At 34.8% G+C, this 13,564-nt stretch overlaps 1 protein-coding gene and 1 long non-coding RNA gene across 2 annotated transcripts in view; one reads left to right on the top strand and one right to left on the bottom strand.

The window, feature by feature from the left end:
* The window catches only part of LOC117084236, a 168,014-nt gene extending 164,952 nt beyond the window's left edge, over nucleotides 1-3,062 (top strand). The window contains exon 3 of the long non-coding RNA XR_004437364.1: nucleotides 2,906-3,062. This is a non-coding gene — a long non-coding RNA (uncharacterized LOC117084236). The remainder of the gene's footprint in view (nucleotides 1-2,905) is intronic.
* The window catches only part of ZNF385D (zinc finger protein 385D), a 988,862-nt gene that overhangs the window by 860,796 nt on the left and 114,502 nt on the right, over nucleotides 1-13,564 (bottom strand). The gene's annotated exons all lie outside the window — the stretch shown is intronic.

Here is a 13,564-nt window from a genome sequence, read left to right on the forward strand (position 1 = left end):
TGTGCAAATGCACATCATCTGAAATTATTCTGAGTCTCAACTTCTCACTGTTGAAAGCTAAAATTGTGGATTTTTTTTTTCTGTTTATATTTGGGACCACTAGAGTCCACCTGAAACAAGAGATGGATGTACATGCCATGTCAGTTTTTCCTGTTTCAAAGAAGCCTCTCCATCACATGAGCTACAAGGACATTGATCACTGCTTCCAAGCTAACTGGGCACCACGTATTTTCTCAGGGAGATATTATCAAGTTATCCACAGCAACTACACAGTGTGGAAATTTACATTCCAAAAAATAAATCTCAACCTTCATAGAGCACATTATAATGAAGCCTATTTCTAGGTTTTTGTAATTGTTTACTTACAGATTTGTAATTTGGAAAAGAAAAGCCAAAGATGTGGTAAACTTCAAAGTATCTTCCCCCAATTTTATTTATATTTAGCAAAACACAGTGCTATTCAATCATATAAGATACAATTTAAAAATTTGAAAATTTCTTTGTAGATATATTTCCAGTATTCCTTGAGTGGGTGGTATCCTATCTTTTTAAATATGCAAAAGTCTCTATATTTATTTTTCTAATTTTGATGGGAATTCTAAGACAGATTTATCAATTTAGATTTTAACAAACACCAAATGACATAATTGTTTAAAAGGTGTATTTCTGCTTATCAACGTCCCTAAGCAGGTTGATAAGCAGAAGAAAAAAATGCCATTTATTTAGATTGCAATGACTTTGTCCTTAATTGATCCATTAGGAGTGCACTGGAATATTGCCCCAACACTCCTCATCCACAACCTGACAATATATAAGCAAAATGTACTTTATAAAGATGAACCAGCTACGTAATTTGGGGACTCAGGGCAAAATGAAAATCTAGGAACCTAAGTCAAAAGCTAAGAACTTCTGATGAGAGAAGAATATTAAACAAAGCACAGAGTCCTCCTAGGTACAGAGCCCCATGCCATTGTACAGGTCATGCATGCAAAAAGCCAGCCCTGGCTGCAAAACAGTTAAATAATACTGCATTACAGAGCAGTCATCAAACGAGCAAAGGGCAAAATATGCTGTCAATGGAGAGTTTAGAGTGAATCTGCGGGTACCTCAGTGGTTTTAAAACTAAATACCTCTTGCCAAAGACACTTTAATCCATGGGATCCAAAGACCCCCTCAAGAAGTTTATTAATGAGGACTTGAGAATGTACCAAATGTTTCAGTAGAGTGGGTTTTCATGTTTCTCTGCCGGTCTAAAGACCTTCCATGCAAGAAGCTTGGAATCAGGAAAACACCAATTAATCTTGCCTCAGAAGAATAAAAACATCACGCCTGAAAAATGCGCTAGTCTAACTACTGAGCCACTTGCAATTTCAATAGTTATTCAGGTTAGGAAAGAATTTTCCACCAAATTTAAGATTTAGCTGATATACATTTGCTAAAATAATCAAGACCTGAAAACCTAATATTTTAAAGTAGACATGTAAAAAGAATAATCCATTTACATGATTGCTCAAGTGTCATCTTTACATAGGTGTCTACTGTAATTTCTTCCCTAAACAATTTAAGATGATGCTTTTTTGTTTTAAGTTCTACAAGAGGAGTAAGCACTCTACCATCAGTATTTCTATGGTAATGGTTGTCTTCCACAAAAAAACAAACAAATACAATACCATTTATTACAATGGTTTGTTGTGTGTAACCCCTTCCCCAACACTTCTTTCTCCAACTCATTTCTCTACTTGGAAATCTCTTAAGTGGCTATCCATAATTTGAGAGGTTTCTCCACCTTTACCTTAGACCAGGATTTCTCAGCTTCAGCATTATTGACATTTTGGTGGAGGGCTGTCTTGGGCTTTCTCCTGAGTCAGCATCCCTGGCTTCTATCCATTAGATGTCAGTAGTGAATCCCTCCCCCAGTTGTCAGAACCAAAATGTCTCCAACATTGCCAAGTGACCGTTTAAATGGGGGCAGGCAAAATCACCCCCTCATCTTTGTGGAGTACCATTGCCTTAGACCTACCTCTACACACAGGGAAATAATATAGCACAATGGTTCAGAGTTTGAGCTTGGGATCTTAGCGACACTATTTTTAGGTTCACTTGAGTCACTGAGTGTTACATAGACCTGGGAACCTCACACAGCCTTTGAAAGTTCAATTCCCTCTTTGGTAAAATGAGGTTTGGACGACTTACCTCACAGGACTCTGACCAAGAATAAATGGATAACACTTGCAAAGTGCTTAGCTTAGTTCTTGGCACATATTAAACACTCAATAAATGTTATTTAAAAGCTGAAATTGAAATGCAACCTAATTCAAATCGATACAATAAGAATAAGGAACTTAGGGAAGGAAAAGAGGGAGGATGACACATTTTAAAAACTAAAGACTTTTGTTTTCCTCTATTTGGATGGAAACATTAGACTGTGATGATATTACTTGCCTCAGAATTTCAAAGAATTGATTTAACAAGGTTTACACAATTGCATGCTTAGCACATGACTTAACTAACTCTTATGAAAGAAAATTGAGGGGAGGGGTACTGGTCATTAGATTTTATACCAATAAACCAATTTTTCCCTGATTTGAAAATTGTTTTGATGTTTTTTAATCCGAAAAGAGTAAGTATCGATTGTTGTGTGGGGGAAATAAACCCAACAGAAAGATAGTTAAGATGCAGATTTTGCCTTCTTATAAGTTACAGTCTTAAGATGAGGTGAGTATATTTCCGTAGATTGTTACATTATTTAATGTGGTATGACAAAGGTATGAGTAGCGTTCAAGGGAGCAAAGAAAAGAAAACTACTACTGTTAAAGAAAATTACCATTTATTTAATGATAATTGGGTGCTGTGCAGTGTGCTAAGTATTTAACATGTACCATCTCATTTGACTAATGCTTTCTAGGTACCTGAGGAAGGCTGCATTGCTAGAGAAGCAGAGAAGCTGGCTTTGGCTACTGAAGGCTGATTCATGTGTGTCAGACAGAAATGTCATGGAGAAGAACATGACAGAAAAAAGAATTAATGTTTGCACATAGGCAATAAAATATGAGGCATGTTTGAATAAGTTTAACAAGCCTACTGTGATGAAGCATAGGTATATTGCTGAGTCAAGAAGATACAAATGAAAATCAAGAGGCCCATTGGCCAAGACCGTAAAAATGTTCCTTATTCCAGGCTGAAGGGTTTATTCTTTATCCTATAGGCATCAAGAAGTAACAAAGCATTCTTTTAAACCCCAGCATGACACAGTAGACTCTATTTCCATGAAGATGATTGTGCAGGCACAGTATGAACCTGAATTGAAAAGCAAGAAGATTTGATAATCGATAGATGTTGGGAGATGACAAAGGAGAAGGTGTTTTGGACAAATCTTGGTCTCCTGCCCTGAGGGATTGGATAGATTGTGATGACAAAAACTGAGATAAGGAGCACATACCAAAAAAATATAACATTGGAGGGTAGAAAGATATTAAGTTTGAGGGAGACTTAGACAGGGCTGCTCATAAAGTTCTAAACGGTTAGATTTTAATGGTAGCATGGGAAAAAGTTAAGACTGAGGTGTTGTGAAAACTATGGAATAGATTGTAATTGAAACCATAAAGTTAGTTGTACCAAGAAAGCAATTAGAAAAAGATAGAAACATAGGTGAAAACAAGTTCAGTTTGCAGATTTCAAATCTCAACTTCAGCAGTAAGTGTAAATTTTAAAAGCAGTTTCTTATTAGCCATCTATTCAATTATGAAGATTAGAGAGTTTTCAATCAGCACACTTGTAATAGTTCTTCTATTTATAATACTAATGGTGATAAATAAAAATTTGCCTAATGGTAAGACATGTCACGTTCACGTGACACGAGAGGACTCACCAATGACAAGATTCCAAATCCCTAGCATTGATTTTTTTCAGGTTTAATGCAATTTAATTTGAAACCACAAATGAGGTTATTCTGGGATTTTTTGACAGTGACTTAGTTTTATCTGCAAGAATGATTAGATAAGAATAACTTGGAAAATACTGCAAAAGTGAGCACATTAGAAAACAAAATTACTGAAGCAGTATAGTATTAGTACAAGAGTAGCCAAACATTGCTATAGCAAGAGAGAAAAATCCAGAAACAAACAAAAACATGGTAAGAGAGGCATTTCAAATCCATGGGAAAATAAAGTATTCAATCTCTGCTGGGTCAAACACTAGAAAAAAAAACATTAAATTCATCCTCATCCAACATACCAATTCTTTTCAATCCTTTTCCGAGAAAGAAATGATAGAAATTTTGGTAGTTATGACTACATAAAAGCTATTTATTCCTGTATGTTAAAGAAAACAAATTATAAAGCACCCAGTGGGGAAAATATTTGCACAGTGTAAAACCAACAAGGCATTAATAACCTTAATGTATACAGTTTCCTCATGATCAGTTAAAGAAAGGGAAATTCTCCTTCAGAAAAAAATGGAGTAAGAGACATACACAATTGATAAAAGAAAGAAAATGAGCAATAAATATTTCAAAATGATTGAGTCTTACTAGCAAATATAATTATGCAAATTACAGCAAGCAATAATTTATTTTACTGACAAATACGTATGTATATATTTAATTTTATTTTTCTGTGCAAGCAGAGTACATGCATGCTGGTTGTCCTCTCCAGTGACAGAATCCTGGAGAAAAAACTGACATTCGCTATCAGAAATATTTAATCTGCATATTTTTTGATCTAGCAAGTATCTTCCATGTGTTTATATCAATGTTATTTTTCTATTTCTTTATGCATTTCATTATAAAATATGTATATTTCCTAGATACACAATAGATTTCATTTACAGTACTCCCCCCTTATCTACATTCTGAGGCCCTCAGTGGATACCGGAAACCTCAGAAAGTACTGAACTCTGTATATTTTATGTTTTTTCCTATACATACATAAATGTGATAAAGTTTAATTTATAAATTAGGCACAGGAAGGAATTAACAACTAATATAACAAAAACAATATAAAAATATGCCAGCATTACTTGTGTCAGCATGTTAATAGTAACCCTTATTCTACTTGTAAGGGTTACTAAGCAAAATTGTGGTGCTTGTATTCAAGTAGCCCTTATTTTACTTAACAGTCTCAAAGTCCTTGTGCTTAGTCCCTGTGTTATCAGTCCTCTCTGATAACAAAAATGGCCAAATAATTGACTAACATGGGGGTAGCGTATATAGTATAAAAAAGCTGAACTAAGGGATAATTCATGTCCCAGGCAGGATGAAGCAGGATGACACATGATTTCATCACACTATTCAGAACAATGTGCGAACATGCAATCTAAAATCTATGCATTATTTCTGGAATTTTCCATTTAGTATTTTTGGACTGTTGTTGACCATGGGTAACTGAAACTTGGGAAAACAAAACCACAAATGCAGGGAACTACTATATTGTAAAAACCTTGAAACATGCTCATGAGCAAAAAAAAAAAAAAAAAAAAAAAAAGAAAAGAAAAAGAAAAAAGCTTTGTAATCACCAATACCTTGAGGAAAATTCATGCTGACAATGATTTTATCATGTATTTCCCCCCAAAATGGTGTCATAAAATGTTTTTTTACCTACTTTTTTTCTCCCTTTATTTAATGTGGAAATAATGAATAGACAAATATATTATTGTTTTACTTCTGAGCATATTTTACCCTATAGATATGAAGTAACTTGTTTAAACACATTTAACATTTTGGGGATTCTTTTCATATTCTTAACAAGTCTAGCTAAATCTTATTGGATATATCTCTTTGTAAACTTTTCAATTATTCCTATTAAAAATCATTAACTGTAGGATTGTTTTATCAAAGACTCGGAGAGTTTTTAATGTATATTGCCAATGAGCTACCACAATGGTGGCCTCTATTACATTTCTACCTGCCTATTTCTCAGCTTTTAAAAAATACCATAACATCACATTTAAAAAAAAATGCGGCCGGGCGCGGTGGCTCAAGCCTGTAATCCCAGCACTTTGGGAGGCCGAGATGGGCGGATCATAAGGTCAGGAGATCGAGACCATCCTGGCTAACATGGTGAAACCCCGTCTCTACTAAAGCTGGGCGAGGTGGCGGGCGCCTGTAGTCCCAGCTACTCGGGAGGCTGAGGCAGGAGAATGGCATGAACCCGGGAGGCGGAGCTTGCAGTGAGCTGCGATCCGGCCACTGCACTCCAGCCTGGGCGACAGAGCGAGACTCCGTCTCAAAAAAAAAAAAAAAAAAAAAAAATGCTAGCATTATTCATTTCATATTCACTTTTTTGAGAAGTGGTAAAGTTTTATGTGCCTGTTCACTAATAATTTGTATTTATTCTCTTGAGAGTTTAAATTTCATATCCTTAACTCATTTTTTTTTTTTAATTGGGACTCATGTTTTCCTTACTAATTGTGATGGTTAATACTGAGTGTGAACTTGATTGGATTGAAGGATACAAAGTATTGATGATCCTGGGTGTGTCTGTGAGGGTGTTTCCAAAGGAGATTAACATTTGAGTCAGTGGGGCTGGGAAAGACTGACCCACCCTTAATCTGGTTGGGCACAGTCTAATCAGCTGCCAGTACTGCTAGAATATAAGCAGGCAGAAAAATTACACAAGAGAGACTGGCTCAGCTTCCCAGTCTACATCTTCCTCCCATGCTGGATGCTTCCTGCCCTCCAATGTCAGACTCCAAGTTCTTCAGTTTCAAAACTCGGACTGGCTCTCCTTGTTCATCAGCATACATATACATATACACACACATATATCTACACACACACACACATATGCATACATATGTGTGTAAGTAGGGTAAAGCTGTTGTTATAGTGGCTTTGATTCTTATCAGGTATGACTAAAATGCTGAATAAATAAAAATTCCTGGTGACTTCATGATTCATACAATTTTATATCAAGTTATTTTCTAGTGATATTTTTAAAAAATAGGTCACCAATGCTACAAAATATCTTACATTATATTTAATCTTACAATCTCAACAAATCTTTTAACTAGTTGAGATTGTACAACAATATTTCATAGTAAAAATCATTATGCCTCATTATGTATACATATGTGTGTGTGTAGATATATGTGTGTATATATACATATATATACACATACACGTGTGTGTGTGTGTATACACACATATTCCCTTAGTTCTGTCTCTCTAGAGAACCCTAATACACTAATCTAAGGGTGCTTATGTAATTAAGAAAGGTCTCCCCAAAATATTATGACTACTTTTTATACTGTCATTTATATGTTAACACTGCTAATAGAAGAGGCTTTTGATTATCATATTTAAAGATTAATCTTCATAAAACTGAATTGATTTTTTTTTAATTCATGCCTACAGAGTCATATTTCAGATCGTTCTTTTCCAATTTGAGTATAAACTCTTGTATTTTCTTTGATTTGGATTATGGGTATGATTATATGTGGGTATAAGGCACAAGGTAGCAATATAATTTCTGTCTACAAGTGAGATAGTGATAAATAATCATATCTGTCGCAAAACATTTGCTGCTGTTGTTGTTTGTATAGCAGCAGTTATCACAACAAATGGTAAACTCATTGCCTTTTAAGACAATGTCTATAACCAAAATTTTCAGGTGCCACCTTTATTAGACATGTACTCATTCTAGTAATATATTAATGACTGCCTTCCATGTGCTGGTTGCTATCACCATTCCTCAATGTGTTGTAGTGAACTAAAACTCTCATCTTCACAGATTCACATTTTCTCAGTAGAGAAGGGTTTAACACAAGTAAATGTATAATGCCACATTTTGTAACCCTGCAAAGTTAAATAATTAGTTCATAAAGATAGAAAATACTTTTTCAGGTTAAGGAAGACTTAGATCAAAAGTTATGCAAAACCCAAGACCTCAGATTAATAAGGCATGTGTCAGTTCGAAGAAGGAAGAATATTCCTGGAGAAGATAAAAAGAAGAAAATTCCTGGTATGCTTCAAGATCACACAGAAGGCTGAAATAACAGGACCTTTAGAGACTTACAGTTTTATAAAGTAATTTTTCAATGACAATATACAGGCTTCTCAGTCTCACCAGAGAAAAATCTGCCCCCATATTTTCAAATTCTTTTTGACAAGCTATGTACCATTAGACTGTATCACACCCAAGTCTCCTGGCCTTTAGTAGGGTTGTTAGATTCTACATTCAAAGTATGAACTTGTTTCATTCCTTTTTATTTCTTCAATTAAGGAAACCACCATTAAGCATTATCACTTCCAGTCATGCTATAAAGGTACCAACATTTTTCATTATCATACTGAACTTCTCAATTTTTTGTATGATTGCATCTTCTTGATGTGCAATTGCATCATCATTTCCTCTCTTTTTAGTAATTTCTCTTATTCCTCTTCTACTCTGCATTCTTCTATTATGTTCTCATAATAAATACAGGTTTTCTCCAGAATTTCATATGTGGTTTTCTTCTATTTTTAATCTATATATTTTAAGAGGTTCACATCTATTGAGGATGAAGGAAAACAATTAAGAACATCACTACTCTGCCCAGCATCTGAGTAAAGGATGTGAGAACGGTGTGTTGTTAATTTTCCCTCCACAATGCCTTTTAAATAGTCATCCTTTTAACTCATACTATCACTTTCTCAATTTCAAATGCAAGTACGTAGGGTAAAGCTGTTGTTATAGTGGCTTTGATTCTTATCAGGTATGACAAAAATGCTGAATAAATAAAAATTCCTGGTGACTTCATGATTCATACAATTTTATATCAAGTTATTTTCTAGTGATATTTTTTAAAAAAAGGTCACCAATGCTACAAAATATCTTACATGATATTTAATCTTACAATCTCAACAAATCTTTTAACTAGTTGAGATTGTACAACAATATTTCATAGTAAAAATCATTATGCCTCATGCAGGAGAGGTGTTTTACACAAAGATCCAGACGTAAATGTTTCCTACAGAGGTACAATGAGATATAATAAACTGATGAGTTTTTAATTTGAGAGTGAGGGGAGAGGCTTACTCTTTATAAATAGAACAGATTCCACTTTTCGTCTGTTTAGGGGAAACCTTGCCCCCAAAAAGTTAATTAGAATAATTTGTTTTTCAAGGACTGGAGTCTATTATTATGAACAAGCTTTAAATGTTAGAGGTAACATTTTCTTCAAAAGAGAGGAGGACGTAAAAAGAAAATTATACATATAGCCACATTTATGCAATAGCCAAATAAGCAGAATAAGTGAAGGAAAAATAGTGTAGTTTTCTCAAGGCAGGATTTGCAAATATTTAAATAAAGGTTAAAAAGTAAAATGTAAAACAAGTGTATTTGTTGCTACTTTGGAAGAGATACAAATGTACTCTGTATAATATCACGAAAATTGCTTGGGTTTTAGAACCAAATTCATCATTCTTTTTAAAGAATGACTAAAAAAGACCTCTCTGAGTAGCAGAACTTGTAATATTCCCTCAAAAAGAATCTAAATATGGATTTGACCTACTGCAGAACTTTTCAAACTTTGGTCTCAGAACTCCTTACACTCAAAAATAATTGATAACCCCAAGAGATTCTATTTATATGGGTTATATCTATTGCATTTGCCATATCAGAAATGAAAACTAAGATTGTTTAAATATTTAAAAATACAATTATAAATTATTTGCATGTTAAAATAACATGTTTTATAAAAAAAACTTACATTTTCCAAAATAAAAAAATACAGAAAGAAGAATAGCATTGTTTTATAGTTGTGAAAGTCTCTTTGCTTTGGTATTCAATCTGCCATAATATATTGCTGTGCTTGAAGTTTATGGAGAAAAACCAGTCTCCTAAAGACTTGTATTGGACCAGGAAGAGCTTCTGAAATCTTTCAGATAATTATAGATGTACTTATTTCCTACTACAGCAAAACTTGACATGTGGTAATTTTATAAAGTGTAATAGCTATGTGGATTCCGAAATCATATAAATGAACTATTTTAAATTGGCCTACCTTGCTCTTTGAGTAAATATTTCTCTTAAACTACTTTGTAACATCATGCATCGCTCATTTGGAAAGTACTGGTTTACAGAGTTATACTGATTTCCCAAATATTGATATATTTCATTATATATATAAAATCTAATGTGATAATATCATCTCTGAGCTTATCAGAAAACTTATTAAGAATTGGGGAGTTCTTTATCTCATGGTGCCACATTCAAGTTTTCCAAAATTCTAATTTTTGCATGAAAACTTGAATTTTATCATTCACAGCAAATACTGAGTCATTTTCTTTAGATTTTAGGCTTGCTTGATTCTGCTAAATACCAGTATAACAATAGCCAGGGTCTGTCAGTTGTTCTTTCAAGTACAATTGACATTCCATGATAACATGTGACTAGTTTAGCCCACAATTCAAACAATTATACAGCACCTTTCCTTGAGACAGCTGTCATATATTTCTGTATGTAACAGAAGTGCTCTGTGTGTACCTCCCATGTTGTCACTAGAATATCAAAAAGATGTTTATTCAAGTTTTGAGATTTAACAAAGTAATTTTTAATTTGTACTGTTTTATAGGAAACATCCTAAGTAAAGCCAGTTTTAGAAAAAAAAAAAAAAAAAAAAACTATGAGCACGTGGTAGTGAAGAACACACTGCCTTGCTTTGTATTAAGGCACCAGAAATTTTACCAGCCAGTGCTTTGTCCATCGTCACTCCAAATGCCAACATAGTGAGAAAAAAATCTAATACAAATCTTGGTTTCATTCCAAAATTAGTTCCCCCTCTCAGACTCTCTGAGAGAGATCATCAACCTCCCACATCCCTACTTTCAAGGACCTCAAAATGTACATAAAAGGGAAAAGGACTGTTAGGACATGTAAAGGTCATAAGCAAAACAGGGAAACTGAATGTATGAGCAAAATATGCATATAGTATACTAATAATTTGAAAATACAATCAATCAGATGACTTACAATGTGTTCTACTCTAAGTAGTAAATTATTTAAATACATTGCATTGCATTCAAGTTTTCTGTATTGATGGAAAATTTAAAGGAAACTGAAATTATATTCTAATTAAAAACTGCTAATATTGTATTCAAGAAATGGAGGCCATCATTCTCAGCAAACTAACACAGGAACAGAAAACCAAACACCACATGTTCTCACTCATAAGAGGGAGTTGAACAATAACACATGGACACAGCGAGGGGAACATGACACACTGGGGCCTATCGGGGGTTTGGGGGCAAGAAGAGGGAGAGCATTAGGACAAATACCCAATGCATGCGGGGCTTAAAACCTAGACGACAGGTTGATAGGTACAGCAAACCACCATAGCACATGTATACCTGTGTAACAAACTTGCACCTTCTGCACATGTATCCCAGAACTTAAAATTAAAAAAAAAAAAGACAACTACATTAGAATTTATTTTGATAGGTTGTAAATCATTTTGTAATCTCTTATAGGAAGAATAAAATGAATATACATTTGATAGGTATTTTAGAATTTCTATTTAATACTGCCCAAAGTTTTATAAGTAAAATGGACATAAATCTGCTCATTCTCAGAGGAATCCTTTTTACCTAACATTAAAAAATACCTTCTAATTTTACCTAATATAAAAATGCTAATTCAACTACAAGTTTTTAGTTGTAGTCTTAATTTTAAACATTGAATGTGATATTCCTAGAACTCTTTATCAAACTCAAAAATCATAGCCAGATTTTCAATTCTGAAGAAATGTGTTTTTATCAATTATTCTATGGAAACAATTTTAGTAGAGCAATAAGTTGTTTTTTGTTTGTTTGTTTTTTGTTTGAGACGGAGTCTCGCTCTGTCGCCCAGGCTGGAGTGCAGTGGCACGATCTCGGCTCACTGCAAGCTCCGCCTCCCGAGTTCACGCCATTCTCCTGCCTCAGCCTCCCGAGTAGCTGGGACTACAGGCGCCCGCCACCTCGCCCGGCTAGTTTTTTGTGTTCTTAGTAGAGACACGGTTTCACCGTGTTAGCCTGGATGGTCTCCATCTCCTGACCTCGTGATCTGCCCACCTCGGCCTCCCGAAGTGCTGGGATTACAGACGTGAGCCACCACACCAGTTCGAGCAAAAAGTTTAATAAACCTAACTATTATGCTACTATTTCAAAATTACATTAAAACATATTTGTCATGGAATTCTTCAGAAACTTATAAAATTTAAAGTGGCATTTTAATATTACTTAAATTGGGATAACTGACTCGTATGTACAAGAAATGAACCGAAATTAATCACTGTGTTTTGCCTGCAATTATCTATCTATCTACCTATCTGTCTGTCTGTCTATCTATACAGCTACCTACCTTTCTTCTCATCTACTTATATCTTCTCCAGCTTGTCGTTCATCCATACCTCATCAACAGCATAGTAAAGGGGTGAGACCAGACCTCAGGATATATTAGTTGGAGGAGAGAGAGAACCAGCCAGAGACTGTAACATTATAGTTAAAGACTAGGTAAAAAATGGTACAATATAAGAAAAATAATTTAAGATATGTAGGATTGAGAAGAGGCTGAATTAGCTTGGTAAGGCTAGTAAATGATCATTAACACTAATTTCACAGGAATAGAAGTCTAGGCTATCTGAGCAAAGATGTTGTAGGAGCTAGTACATTGTAAAAATGTAGTGTCAATGGGTGTGCTGTAGTCGCCCCTTCAGAACCACTCTCCATCCATCCCCATCCTGCTCTGTGCCTGGAAGCCTGGCGTTATGGTCTTCTTCCAACGCCTCTTCCTCTGTTTTCTACCTGGACTAAGCTAATGGAGTTGGGGTGTGGGGGTGACATTAGCAGAGACCTGAAGGTGGGGGAATGCGAGGTGGAAATCTTCATCTGCCCTGCCTTGTTGCCTCCAGGTTGTCGTGTTTCTCTAACCACAGAGCCCATCTGTTGGCTTCTTCAACAGCAAATAAGGGCTCTCTCTGAGGTTCTGAAACCCAGAGCTCTACTTCCCCCTCAGACCTATGGGTGATAATGGCTCCCTGTGATTCTAGCCCCATGGTACTTTCCATCTCCTATTGATGTATCTTAACCTTTTTCTGTTGTTGTTAAACTCTCCTTAATTACCTATTTGAGTGTGCCACCTGCTTCTTTAAAAGAACCCTGACTGGTAGAAATAGATTGATCCATTAATATTTTTAAACTTGCAGCATATTATCATATAAAGTATTTTAAAATAATATTCTAAAGCATTTCATAAATAGTGGCTTTTTTGGTGTTTCAAATGTTATTTTTTAATGTTATCATTTTTCTTTTCTTTTGCCTAAAGATTTACTAAACACAGAGTAGAAAACATTGGCATATTAGTAACAATATAATGAGGTATTTTGAGGAAGGAGACATGAGTTATTCTGTGATCATCTTTGTATTGCTAGAGGCCTTGGGGTCTAAAGGCATGAGAACATTTAGGAAAATGTTCCAAGTGACACATGGAGTTAACACACATGGAAGAATGGGTAAGAAGTGAAGACCAAGACCAAAAATGGCTTTGGAGGAAGTTGATGATATAATGCTGTGGTAATCCCAATCATTGAGACATGTATTTTCAATGTC

This window comes from Trachypithecus francoisi, unplaced genomic scaffold (assembly GCF_009764315.1).
Source record: "Trachypithecus francoisi isolate TF-2019V2 unplaced genomic scaffold, Tfra_2.0 Lachesis_group0, whole genome shotgun sequence".
NCBI lineage: Eukaryota > Metazoa > Chordata > Mammalia > Primates > Cercopithecidae > Trachypithecus > Trachypithecus francoisi.